The 12,878-nt window shown below is 40.6% G+C and overlaps 1 long non-coding RNA gene across 1 annotated transcript in view; it reads right to left on the reverse strand.

Annotated features, from left to right (window-relative positions):
* LOC308555012 overlaps nucleotides 1-12,878 on the reverse strand; it is an 88,267-nt gene that overhangs the window by 60,769 nt on the left and 14,620 nt on the right. Inside the window, exon 2 of the long non-coding RNA XR_013998467.1 lies at nucleotides 11,923-12,005. This is a non-coding gene — a long non-coding RNA (uncharacterized lncRNA). The remainder of the gene's footprint in view (nucleotides 1-11,922; nucleotides 12,006-12,878) is intronic.

Raw genomic sequence — 12,878 nt, forward strand, 5'->3', positions numbered from 1 at the left:
TTTTTTCCCCTGCAGTGGTTTCCTCCCTTGCTTCCAGGCTTCATCCAGAGCCAGCCCTCTGGCTCCTGATTCCTCAGGCGTATCTGGCCTCTCTACTCCAGGCTTTCTCAGTCCTTCTGGTCCTCAAGCATGCTAAACTCAGTAGTCCCCTCTAGTAGCCCTCCAGGATGTTCACATCTTCAACACAACCAGGGAGAAGATCTCCCACCTGTATCTCTGCACACCCTGTGTTCCTTACTCCAAGCAGTATGAGGGCTATATGGCCCATGTCCTAGGGTTGCTGATCCTTCTCTTTGGCCATCAGTTGGTAAAGTTCCAAGACTTTCAGGGTCTGCTGAGCTACGAGGGAGGGAATCCATTGGTTCCCTTCAGAAAGTGGGGCTGGCCAGGCGCCCTGCAGGTTTGTTCTTTTGGAGCACTTCTTGCCTGAGTGTGACCATGGTGTATAGGAAGTGCAAGGACTTCATCCAAACAGCAAATTTCTGACCTTAGAATTTTATTTTATTTTTAAATATAAGTTTACTGATTTCAGAGAGAGGAAGGAAGAGGGAGAGATAGAAACATCATTGATCAGCTGCCCCCTGCATGCCCCCTCCTGGGGATCGAGCCCACACCCCAGGCATGTGCCCTGACTGGGAATCGAACCTCGATCTCCTGGATCCTAGGTCAATGCTCAACCGCTGAGCTACACCTGGCTGGGCTGACCTTAGAATTTTAAACAAGTAAAAACCCGTAATTACAGGGTGTTAAAACTAAAGTGTTGGCTGAGGCACCAAAAAACAACAGATGCTACATCTCAAAAGAAATACTAGATCACATAGGATTGTTGGAGATTGGAGAGAGGATATTTGGAGGGGTTTTTTATATTAATTTTTTTGGAGTGTTTTTTTTTTTAAAAAGTTGTGTTCTCACCTCCTATCAAAGTAAAAGGTTGGGGTCACCTCATGTCAAGAGAAAGGGACATAAGTGGGACCCATCAGAGAGCTTAACATATGTCCTTGGGTAGGAAGAGCACAGTGGTCCAGCTCCCGTCTGGGAAATCATGTGAAAGATGAGCTAGCAAGCCATTTATGGTGCAGATTGAAGGGGAGCTGCTGTTGCTCCAAGTGTATCCAGGGGAAGGATGTGTGTGTGTGTGTTTCTTTATGAATCAGATCTGGGTCAATTATGAGCAAGGGCTGGCTGGGAGGAGCCTTAGGTACAGCCAAGCCTTAGAAGAGGGGAAGCAGAGGGAAAACACTAGGTTCCTAGCGGCTGAGGAAATAGGTGGCTGCTCAAATGGAGTACATTTGTCTGAATCCAGGGAACTGCAGCTGAGACATCACCAGCTGTAAGTGCAACCTCCCAAGAACCCACAAAAGCCCCTGTGAAATGTTTACCAGGCCCAGAAAGCTGGAGGCCCTCTTACCACTTCACCAGACAACGCTCTTCCTGCTCTCCCCACGTCTCCTACCTTCCCCCATCCCAACCCTAGAAGAATCAGAAGCTGCCAGGAGCAAGGAGAGACAGACCTTCCCCTTCCACACCTTCCCACCTGCACATGGCTGCTCATGGGGGTAAGGATAAGACTTAATTTTAAACCAAGTTCTAAGTTTTGTTTATGACATAGGAATAGACACAGTGACACAATTTGAAGTGACCATGGGACTTTCTATTGCTTGAGGACATGTAACTAAGAATCCTGGAGACCTTCAGCAATCCCTTTGGTCCCAACAGCTGGCAAATGGAAAGGCAGCTTCCTAGAAGAATAGCATCTAGAAGGTGGTTTGATTACACCACGATTGATAAGCATCAGACAATGTTCTGTCACTTACTATAGCCATTGTCATATGATATTTGTAGCAGCAATTACTTTTTCTTTCTGAAATTATGTTTGCAGAAATCAATTTGTTTTTATATGAAGACTGGTTTTGACACAAGAAGCTCATCATAATATTCTTCCACTCCCAAATGAAATATTGATATAACCTTTCCTTCCCTTTTTTCCCTCAGCTGATGCTTTAAAAGGGAGTGGAATAAACACTGAATTTGGGACTACATATTGCTGCTCTTAGTTACAGTGCTGCATTCTTCCAGATGTGTCATCAGAACACTCTAAGGGCCTGCTGGAACTCGGAACTCTTTGGCCAGTTTATCACGGGAAGCTGAAGTTTGCTCACACTAGGGTTGTTTTGTTTGCTTATGTTAATGCAGCAACTCCTGGAATTCTGACAGTAGGAATCATAGTAGGGCCAGGCATCAGAAGTATTCTTAAAAAACCATAGAAACTGAAGCAGAACCCTTCTCACTGTGCCTTAGTTCCTTTCTTTCCCTCTTCTCTCCTGGCTCCCCAGCTCCCGGCTTACTCACAGTATCTGCTTCCTCAGATCTGCAGCATGCTCTTGCCTATAATTCCTGCTGACTCTTCTGTGTATGAATGGTCTGAGACTCTTAGCTTCTCTATTCTGAAATCCCAAAAGAGGAATTTTGCTCAGCTAGTATTTTACAACCAGTCACCCAAGTCATATATTGGCTAATCAAGCCTATAGAAAGAGCCACCATTGGGTCAGGTGCCCAGCCCTGGCCCAATCAACTATGGGGACTGAGATCATTTGGTATGCAAATCATAGTCACTGCCTACTCAGCAGAGGCCAAAAGCATGGCTGGCAATATCAGTAGCTCTGGCACATATCCAGAAAGTTTGAGAGCGTATCATGCTGCCATATTCAAAAGTTCATTTATATCTTACTTATGGGAGTAATGAGGACTTCAACCAGGGAAATGGAGGTAGAAAGAAATATCAGAAGATATTTGGGACTAAGTTTGACAAAACTTCATGACTGACTGGAGGGGGAGAGGGAAGCGTGAGTAGAGAGAAACATGGAATCCGGGATGACTCCCAGTCTTCTTGCTGTGGCTATAGGGTAAAACCTGGTACTTACTATTTGAGACAAAGAGTATGAGAGGAAGGGAAGGTTAGTTTTTGGTTGTGTTTGGTGGGTGGGAAAGCTGGGACACGGGGAATCTGCCATGCTTGTGGAACATCCAAGTAAAGATTAGAGTTGGAAGTTTAAATCAGAGGTCTGGGTGTGAGATGCGGATTTGAGCGCCCCCAGAATATGGCTGGAACTGCATTCATCTGGCATATAAGGAGAAAAGCAGACTAGGACTAAGTCCTGGGAAATACCAATCTTCACCACTTGGGTGAAAGAAGGACCAGTGAAGGAAATGGGAGTGAAAGGTGATAGAACTAAGAGTGGGAAAAGTTCATCCAATTTCTATTATTTGATGCCTTTTGTTTTTTTTAAAATATATCTTTATTGATTTCAGAGAAAGGAAGAGAGAGGGAGAGAGATAGAAATAGCAAAGATGAGAATCACTGATCAGCTGCCTCCTGCACGCCCCCTACTGGGGATCAAGCCTACAACCCTGTAATGTGCCCTGACTGGGAATGGAACCTTCATCTCCTGGATCCTTGGTCGATGCTCAACTGCTGAGCCACACAAGCTGGGCTACCTTTTGTTATTTTATAGCACCAGCAATATTCTAAGTACAGGGGATAAAGCAGTAAACAGGATAGCCGAGGTTCCTACTCAGGGGCTTGCATTCTAGAGAGAGAGACAGACAATAAAAATATCGATAGAAAATAACCCATACCTTGAAGTCAGAGGAGTTTTTCCCAGAGTAACTAACAATATCAAATGTCAAGTGAGTTGGACGAGGACTGAAAAGAAGACACTGGGTTTAAAAATCAGGAGATCAGTGCTCTGTTAGACTGAGTAATGTTCCTAAAGATACCCAGTTTCTAATCCCTGGAACCTGTGAGTGTTACTTTATATATAAAAGGGACTTTGCAGATGCAGTTGAATTAAGAATCTTGAGATGGAGAAATGATCGTGGGTCTAGATAGGTCCTAAATATAACCACAAGGGCCCTTATAAGAGGGAAATTTGACTACAGAAGAGAAAGCAGGAGATGTGACAATAGAGGCAAGAGGTTGGCGTGATATATGATAGGGGTCATAAGTCAAGAAATGCAAGTGGCATCCAGAAACTAGAAAAGACAAAGAAAAAGATATTCCCTAAAACCTTCAGAAGGAATAAGCCCTGCCAACATGATGACTTTTAGCCCAGCGAAACTGATTTTAGACTTTGGACTACAGAATTGTAAGAAATTAAACTTGTGTTGTTTTAAGCCACAAAGTTTGTGATAATTTGTTACAGCAGCAATAGAAAACTAATACAAATGGAAACTGAACCTTATTGAGAACAATTTTGGAAGAGAGAGGGAAGGAGATGTAGACTTTTTTAAAAATGCATTTGGATAGCCTGGCCAGAGTGGCTCAGTTGGTTAAGCATCCTCCCATGCACCAGAAGGTTACCAGCTCAGCTTGCCAGCTTGATCCCACATAGGGGGTGTGCTGGAGGCAGCCAATAGATGTTCGATTCTCACATCAATGTTTCTCTTTCTCTCTCCCTCCGCCATCCTCTCTCTCTAAAAATTAATAAAAATCGTTTTTAAAAAATGAAGCAAACAATGAATGCATAAATGGGTGGAACAATGAATTGATGTTTCTCTCTCTCTCCCTCCCTCTCTCTCTCTACATTCAGTGACGACCAAAGTCAAATTACTTCTGAATTCTAAAGTCTAGAAAGGCATAAAGCTTTGGGAAAGGGGGGAAGTATTACAATAATACAAAAGATGGAGAAGAAAAGCTCATAGGAGCAGTGCCAGGCAATATAGATTATTAAAAATTAAGAAGAATCCAGTCATAGGCCCACACTGAGTATCAAGATGTCCCTTCCTCATGTCAAATGTTATATTTAAACCATTCTTGATGGAAAGCTTTCTCCTTTCAGAAAGAGGGTAGGCCTAATTAAGTTGGACTTTCCTTAGTGATTCAGAAACACCAAGAAGTAGAAAGGATACAAGTTAAAGACAAGTTCAGCCTATGGCTTCACTGTGCTGCTCACAATACACCAACGTGACCCGACTCCCCTGAGAAACCCTGATGGTCTTACTGCAGCACTGCATTGTACAGGAGACCCCAGCAATGACCTCAAGTCCTCCCAATAAGGTCAATGCATGCCCTGCCCACTAAGGCAATCGAAAGGGAAACACACTTAGAAAACACTTCCCTCAAAACTAGGTTAAAACGTACAATTGCATCAAGGGACAAGTTTCACTATCAGCTGGGAAACTCCTTTATTCAGGACAACATCATTCCTTGGCCAGGTAAAGAAGGTGTTGTTGTATATTCTTTCTTAGGAATTTGATGCTAAGAAGAGAAAATGGGCATCTGTTCATCATCTGGGTAATAAAGGAAGCATTGGAAGTTAGGAAAGAACTGCCAGTGGAACTAAGTTTTAAGATTTAACTCCACCTGCCCCTACATTCTCTATGTATAGTTATCCTGAAAGTAAGGCCGGCATCACTCTTTGAAGGTTGGAGGAGATTAAGACATTCAGAAACCACGGATTGTGAGATTTATTCCCATTGTGATTGCTGACTTCTAGTATCAGCCTTTGGTTCTGCATGATAGCTCTCATCTTGCAAACTAGCAAGATTCCTGAATTTGGCACGGATCCTGCTCTGTGAAGCATTTTCAAGTTAGAGTTTTTAGCAATGTCACATTTCTCTAAGCCAGCAATAAAGAAAAGGTTGACGAGGCAAATAAAGGTTGCCACTGAGTTCTCACCTAACAGCACAAAACTCGCTTCCCAGCAGGCAGGTGCAGGTGAACACATTCAGCGTGATCATGGCTTTGAGTTATAAAAGTATTTTTTAAAATTTCTTTACCTTACCAAATAACTTTAATAGATAAAACATAATTTAGACATTTCCATTTTGCTGTATTCGTTTAAAGTGGTGTTTTCTATTTGTATATGTGTGACTACAGGAGAATACAATATTGCATTTCTTGATATGTTTCATAACCTCTACACAAAGTAGAGTCAAAGGATGCCCTCAAGAGAAATAAAGGACATGGCTGTCATTCTAAGGAAATTTTGCAGGAGGAGGAAGAGTGGAACAAATGATGACAAATGATTAGGAAGAAGCCTCACTTGCCAATGATGCAGAGCCTGCAATTATGTGCAAGTCCCTACTTAGAGGTTTTAGATATGCTGAACATTGAAAAAAAATCTAAATGATGGGGAGGAGAAAAGAAAAAGGGAGAGACTTAAGCATTCCATGTAGGCATTCATTTAAATGAAGCTGTCGCCTCACCATAGAGGACAGTTAAGAGTTTGATAGTCCCACTGGCATCCTATTGTCAAATTATTTTTTTAAACCATGGATTTGGGATCCTTATAAATCTTCCTTATTATTTTGAAGTCAAGAATTGTTCCTCCTGCTCTCAAAACATGATCACTTTTTGCTGATATTTCTTAATGCTCTGACTGGTTTTGCATATCTGGAAAAGATAAATCTTCAACCCTTGGAAATAAATCTTCTTTTTCCTCCCTGCCAAATCCATAATATAATCCTTTTCTGTCACTGACGGCACCATCAGATAAACAGACGTGCCTTGCTTGGTTAGAAGTGCGTTGTGATTTTCAGCAAGAACAAGAATGTAGTTAGGGACCCACACTAAGACATGTTCAGCACACGTTAAAAATTCTTTTTGGTTCTGTCCTAGAGGTGTCTCATGAAGTGCCAATTTGACTGTGAGACTCATTCAAGACTGATATCCTCCCAAATAGGCTGTCCCAGAAAGGGGAGAGAGGAGGCCTTCAAGACCTGAGATGCAGCAGGTGATGTGAAGATGTGAGACTAGATGTGTACAGGGCCTTGCTCCTTCAGAGTCCTAGGGTCTTCTTCACCCCTTACACTGGAGATGAGTTTACACCAGAATTGGTGTTCTGGGGAGGGGAGGCAAATCTGAAGATGAGCAAACCATAGAATCACTCAGGGGCATCAGAAAATGAAGTTTGAGATTCTACAACAGCACAGATTTTTTTTTCTTGTTCTCTCTCATCATTTACAAGTAAATGTAGAACAACAGAAGGGGAATAACAGTTAAACTACACAGAGTTATATAGGATTTTCTATCTTCCCCCCAACTTTTATTTTTAAGTATAATATATATACATATATAATTTTAGTCTTTTGGAAATCTCATGATATAAATAGGGCCAGTATTATGTATTATCCTTATTTTTAAGACCAGAACAATGGGTCTCAGATAGGGGAAATGACCTCCATGAGGTCATGCAGTGAGTCAAAGACAGCCCAAGGCATAACACCCAGTTCTGCTCTCGCTCAACCCAGAACATTTACCCTCCTGGCTTTAAGCATCCCTTCCCTCTTTCTCCCTTTGGTGGTTCTCTTTTGACCATGATCCCTCACCAACAGTGGAGTTAAGATGGATCCATGTTCAGAGTTGCAGACCTGTTGTTTAAAGGTCCCCCAAAGGGCCTGTTTCCATTGCTTCCCTGCAAAGCCAACGTTTGAACCTGCGATAGAAGTCCCTTCGAGGTATGTACTGGGATTCCTCCCACCAGAGACTGCTGTAATTAGCCCTGCTAACAACTGTGATTGAACACGGTTTGTTGTAGTCATTGTTCACTGACAGGCACAGATAAGAGCCACATCTCAGCAAGTGGTGTTCTAAATGGTGTTCCCTGCTTGGTTAAACTCATGTAAGGCACTTGTCAAGGACACTGTTCCCAAACTGCTAGCAGCAGGCAGTGTCGTTGCAACACCTTCCAAAGCCCTCAAAGGAGGCCATACCAGGCTACTGTCATGCACTGGGAGAAACAGTTTCTATTTTAACCTTGCCCAGCCTCTGGCTGCCTCTCCTTCTTGTGGAAAATGGGTGTGGCCTTGCATGATTTAGAGAAAAAGCAGTCTTTGTCTTCCTGTGGTTTCAGCTCTTCCTCACAAGAATACTTGTAAGTGAAAGTTATAACATGTGGTACATCCACCCTATGCTTTTCAGACATGGTGCTCTTATTAGAAGCAAAACAGAATGCTGCTTATGAACACCTGTCCACAAGGACTGAGCCAAGAGGCAGTGTGGGTGTGGAATGGGAGGTGTTGCCCTGGCAGTAAATCCAAGTTGCTCACACCAAAGGAAGTGTTTCTAGGGAAGCTATCTGAGCAAGAGGTAAATACTTAGCCATCCAGACAGGCCATAAATGACTGCTTCATCTCCTACAAGGGAAGGTCTGATTCCAAAGAGCTCACAAAATATTGGGATAGCATTTCTCTTTTCAATCAACCCCTTTATTCACAATATACATTCCTTTGTTAACTGTTAAGAGTCTCTCTAATCAAACCCTTGTCGACAAGGTGTTAAATAGCTACAATTTGGCTGTTTGGTGTTATTTCAACTCTAGTTTTTGCATTATGATTCTAAATAACAACAATGATGGCAACAACAGCAACAAAAAACCATGACCTTCTGTGGTCTAAAATACTGGCCTTCATATATCTCCTGACTTCTCACTTCTCTCACTATTTACGAGTCTACTTCAACATTTTCTCAAATCTCTCCTTGTCTCAGGGCTCACTGCTGTTGTCACAGTTTAGGGCTTCATCATCTCTTGCCTACACACTATAAAAGCCTAGCCTCCTCAATGGTCTCCCCTACTTATCAACCTCATCACCGCTTCCAATTACCCTTCCAAATCATGGGCCTGATCAGACCACTCACAAACCATCATGGCTCTCCATTGCCTACGGAAATGAAAATCAAACTACAGAACTTAGCCTGGCAGTAAAGGCATGCATCTAGCCCCCATCTACTGTACCCTTGTGTATCCTAAACTCCTTCCATTCCAGATAACTTCCCTTGGCATGGAAACATCATCACTTTGTATTTTTGAGCACACCTTCCCTCTTCACAAAAACCACCCATTTTTATTCAGCTCAAATGCCATTTCCTCCAGGAAATTAATCACTCTTTCCTTGAAGTTCCTATAGCACTACATACATACACACACACATATATATAATATAAATATAATATAAAAATATAAATATATATTATATAATATAAAGATATAATTTACATACCATATAATTCACCCCTTTAAAGTGCACATTTTTTAAGAATAGTCACAGAGTTGTGCAACCATCACCACAATTTTAGAATATTTTAATCATCCTAAAAAGAAACCCTATTCTCATTAACAGTCCCTCTCCCCCCACCTCCCCTTTCCCACCCCCAACCCCAGCCCTAGGCAACCACCAATCTATTTTCTATCTCTACAGATTTGCCTATTCAGGATATTTCATATAAATGGAATCATATAAAATGTGGTTCTTTGTGACTGGCTTCTTTCACTTAGCACAACTTTTTCAAAGTTCATCCATTTTGTAGCATGTATCAGTGCCTGATTCCATTTCATTGTTAAATTATAGTCTATTGTATGGTTATACCACATTTTATTTATCCACTTATTAGTTGATGGGTATTTGGGTTGTTTCAACTTTTTAGCAATTATGAATAATGCCTCGTGTGTAAATTTCTATTATCATTTAATATGTATGGCTTACTATTATAGGGTTTTTATTTGCTTGGCCTGTGTTTGTTTTATCACCTTATTATAACCTCTTTGTAGATAGAAACCATCATTTTCACTCTAACCTCCACATAAAAAGTATTGAATAAGTGTTTTACAGATGGATGAATGGGCAGATATTATAGGTTCTTATTATATCAATTATCATACAAGTACTCGGAATAAAAACATTAGAGTGGACCCAGTAAATTTACCCAATAAATTATAACATTCAAACACTGATGGTTCTTAAATAAACTTAGTCTCTGTACTAGTTTCTGGAACTCCACACATGGATACTACAGTTGATTATTTCATGGAGGCAGTTTCTTTGCTAATAATAATTATGAACTAAGTGAACAGAAGCCCAGAAAACACCAGACTTTTTCTCTTAAATTGACTCCACAATGTCTTGTTGTTGCTCTTGGCTTGACTGAGGTTATTATTCTAGTCTAGAGTGGTGATTCTCAAGCCCGGCTGAGCATCAGACTCCCCTATGGAGCTTTTTCAAGGTACTAATTATCCAGGTCCCGCCTCCCAGATTATGATTCTGTATCTTGGGTAAGCAGCCAGGTACTCACATGTTCTAAAAGCTATAAAGATGCACCTGATGCATAGCCAGGTTCAAGGATTCCTATTTCAAAAGCTGCCCTGAGGTTAAAAACAATCTTATAGAGCATGTATGAACATTTTACTCCTGGAGAGTATTTTACTTATCCTGGGTTCATGCCCATTAATACTACCTAACATTTATAAGGCACTCTTTATTTGGAAAGAGTTTTGCAGTCACCTTTTATTATCTAGACATGCATGCTGGGTGACCTTGTACAAATCACATAATCCCTTCATGTCTCAAATGTCCTCAAATGTAAACTGTAGGCGGTAATACTGACCCACCCTCAAGGGGTATTGTGGAGATTACTAGAGGACTGTAAGGCACTCAGAAAACACAATAAAATTATATGCATGCTTATTAGACAGGTATGAAGTATGAAGTCCTAGTCACAGCCTTTTAAAATGAAACAAGTACCAAAATAAACTCTTAAACAACCCTTCCCACAACCTTCATCGTCATCTGAAAGATCCTTTTCCAGCTCCAAAGTACAGCAATTCCCCCTTTGCTCCAAGACTAATAAACAGACATAATCTACAGTCACAAAGAAAACAAAGCTAATGGATGGCAGCAAATAAATATATAAAGCAGCCTTGAAATATAGTTTAACCTCATTTATCACTCACAGTGCAATTAGACATTCTATCTATAAATATACTGCTGAAAAATTCTTGTAAAACATTTGTGCATGTTCACACAAGTCTTTAAGGTGATGCTACATACTCACTGTTGATATTAAGCCTGAAATTGTTTTCTAGTTTGCTGACAGTTTTTACATGGCTATATTAACCTCTTCTCATCTCCCCCACATGGCTGAAACAATATATGGCCAAAATGAGACCCTGAGACCTATCTCAAGTCAGGGGTACATGAGAATGGAAAGGGGTACATGAGAAGAAGAGTCTTCAATCTTGGAACCAGAGACTGGTCTTGTACGGGTGATGACCCACAACTAAGGACTCATTTGCGCTGTATTTTCAGTTCCTTGGAAATAAGAGTCAGAAAACTGACATGGTTTTTCCTTCTTTCCATTTTGCTTTAAAAGGATCACAAAATTTCAAGGGCCAGGTCCAATTACATATTCCAGTTCATTTACAGTTGAATGATTTTTGTGACTCTAAAGGAGAATTAGTGTCCTCACACCCACCATAGCTGATTTGAATCATGAATCCTAAACAGGCATAGCCTTTCTGGGGCTACTTGACCTTGATTATGCTCTTTCCTCTTTGTGCTTCAAAGGGTTTGGGTTGTGGTCCCAAACCCTCTGCTTTGGATAAGCTCAAGATCTGCTAACAATTAAATGCTACTAAACAAATACTTATTCAGTACATACATCTGTAAATAATACTGTAGTGCTCACTGTTGAGGCTACCAAGAATTCCTTGAGATGCTTACAAGATTGCTATAACTCAATGATCTTGGGTCCTCTAGTCAGGTCAAGCTGACAGCCTCCCCATGGGGACTCCTAAGGTTTGGTCATTAACATGCCAGTTCACTGGGAACTCCTAGACTGGCCTTCAGCAGAAAGCAAATTGAAATGTCATTTAACTTCTCACACATCGTTTTTCTACTGCAATATCCCATTAGACCTCCATCAGAATTCAGAAGCTCCTCTGAAAATAGCCTCAGTGCAGGGAGCCTCATTGGTTGGGAAAATTACCAATTATGCATAATTACTGTTTTTAAAATAAGGTTAATTTCAGCATGTTTCAACCTCAACAATCTTTAAGAGTCTCAGCATTTTTGCTGAACATCTTAAAGGAAGAAAGATCCATGTTGGTTTCATTTCAATAGTAAGGAGAAATTAATGCTAATACATACCTTAGTGGATTCACTTAGGTATCCCAAACACTTTCTTCCACCAATATGGAAAATCCCCAGAAGTATGCATTTGGATTTTTCCTCTGTAAAGAGATACAAATGGTTACTATAAGTTGTATGATTTCTTCTGAGTTTCAAATTCCTGTTTTCTCCAAATCTCAAAGTAAGCATCCCTGCTTTGCAGATCTAGAAGTCAAGACATCATGAATTAGTTTCATTGCTTTCCTCCGTGAAACACAGGCCACCACCACACCCCAGCCCATTGCTCTCTTTGAAATCAGATGGCATTTTAAAGGAGAGAGGAAATCAGGTACAATTTTCTGGTCTAGTGCTTGTTTTACATATCTTTCACGGGGGATCTTAAGAATCTTAGGTGGAATTTCATCATCCTTACATGTTTACTTTACTTTCTTTCAAATTCAAAACAAAAACAAAACAAACAAAAAACCACTCCATCCCATGAAAAATCATTCAACCATTTACCCTTGGATCTTTATGCCTTGGGACATAAAATACAATCTGGGCAAGGTCAAACAAGGCACTTGAGGGTTGAGAAACAAGAAGAATGTTGTGTATTGGATTTAGGGTTTGAAATGCCCCACTTTGGTAGTTTCCCATTTATCTTCATGCAGAAGGTCGACAGTGGCCTGTTTTTTGAGATAGATATTTATTCGCTCTAGAGGAAGATTTCTCTGACTGATCTTGGATAGGCATTTAAAAAACACACACAACACTCTTCTACAAAACCAGATCAATGAGAAGTATCCTACTGAAGAGATATTAAAATTTTCACTATTTTAATTTTTATGTCATCTAAGTATCCACCCACCTCCTTAGAGCACCTCTTTATTCTTTACAGGAAAATTTAAATAAAGTTATTTGTTTCTTCCTAAATATTTTTTTAAGTTAACAGTAATACTTCTCTCACTTGTATTTTAGTCCTGATGATTAAATAG

This window comes from Miniopterus schreibersii, assembly GCF_964146895.1.
Source record: "Miniopterus schreibersii genome assembly, chromosome: 3".
Taxonomy (NCBI): domain Eukaryota; kingdom Metazoa; phylum Chordata; class Mammalia; order Chiroptera; family Miniopteridae; genus Miniopterus; species Miniopterus schreibersii.